This window comes from Gorilla gorilla, chromosome 18 (assembly GCF_029281585.2).
Source record: "Gorilla gorilla gorilla isolate KB3781 chromosome 18, NHGRI_mGorGor1-v2.1_pri, whole genome shotgun sequence".
In the NCBI taxonomy this organism is placed as follows: domain Eukaryota; kingdom Metazoa; phylum Chordata; class Mammalia; order Primates; family Hominidae; genus Gorilla; species Gorilla gorilla.
In genome coordinates, this window is record NC_073242.2 from 125,858,830 (window position 1) to 125,860,698 (window position 1,869).

Sequence of the window (1,869 nt, forward strand, 5' to 3'; positions counted from 1 at the left end):
GTGTAGTTATTTATATGTTCATACAGATGGCGGTGCAGATATTTCCGTGTTCATATAGATGGCGGTGTAGATATTTGCATGTTCATACAGATGGCGGTATACCTATTTCCATGTTCATGGAGATAGCGTTGTAGATATTTCCATGTTAATCCAGAAGGCTGTGTAGAGATATTCATGTACATACAGATGGCGGTGAAGATACTTCCATGTTCATACAGATAGCGGTGTAGATATTTCCATGTTCATACAGATAGTGGTGTAGATATTTCCATGTTCATACAGATAGGGGTTCTGATATTTCCATGTTCATACAGATAGCAGTGCTGATATTTCCATGTTTATACAGGTAGCGGTGTAGATATTTCCAGGTTTATACAGATAGCGGTGTAGACATTTCCATGTTTATACAGATAGCGGTGTAGATATTTCCATGTTTATACAGATAGCGGTGTAGATATCTCTATCTTAATACAGATGGCGGTGTAGATATTTATATGTTCATACAGATGGCCATGCAGATATTTCCATGTTCATACAGATGGCGGTGTAGATATATCCATGTTCATACAGATAGCGGTGTAGTTATTTCCATGTGTAAAGAGATAGCTGTGTAGATATTTCCATGTATATGCAGATAGCTGTGTAGATATTTCCATTTTCATGCAGATAGCGGTTTAGATGTTTCCATGTTCAAACAGATAGCTGTGTAGTTATTTCCATGTTCATACAGATAGTGGTGTAGATATTTCCATGTTCATACAGATAGAGGGGATGATATTTCCATGTTCATATAGATAGCGGTGCTGATATTTCCATGTTTATACAGGTAGCGGTGTAGATATTTCCAAGTTTATACAGATAGAGGTGTAGACATTTCCATGTTTATACAGATAGCGGTGTAGATATTTTCATGTTTATACAGATAGCGGTGTAGATATCTCCATCTTAACACAGATTGCGGTTTAGATATTTATATGTACATACAGATGGCCGTGCAGATATTTCCATGTTCATACAGATGGCGGTGTAGATATTTCCATGTTCATCCATATGGCTGTGTAGATATATCCATGTTCATACAGATGGCGGTGAAGAGATTTCCATGTTCATACAGATAGCGGTGTAGATATTTCCATATTCATACAGATAGCGGTGTAGATATTTCCATGTTCATGCAGATAGTGGTGTAGATATTTCCATGTTCATACAGATGGTGGTGTAGATATTTCCATGTTCATACAGATAGCGGTGTAGTTATTTCCATGTGTGAAGAGATAGCTGTGTAGATATTTCCATGTATATGCAGATAGCTCTGAAGATATTTCCATTTTCACGCAGATTGCCGTTTAGTTATTTCCATGTTCAAACAGATAGCGGTGTAGATATTTCCATGTTCATACAGATCGCGGTGTAGTTATTTCCATGTTTATACAGATAGCGGTGAAGACGTATGCATGTTTACACAGATAGCGGTGTAGATATTTCCATGTTCATACAGATAGCGGTGTAGATATTTACATGTTCATCCAGATGGCTGTGTAGATATATCCATGTTCATACAGATAGCGGTGTAGATATTTCCATGTTCATACAGATAGTGCTGTAGATATTTCCATGTTCATACAGATAGCGGTGTAGCTATTTCCATGTTCATACAGATAGCGGTGTGGATATTTACATGTTCATAAAGGTAGTGGTGTAGATATTTCCATGTCCATACAGATAGAGGAGCTGATATTTCCATGTTCATACAGATAGCGGTGCTGATATTTCCATGTTTATACAGGTAGCGGTGTAGATATTTCCATGTTTATACAGATAGCGGTGTAGATATTTCCATGTTTATACAGATAGCGGTGTAGATATCTC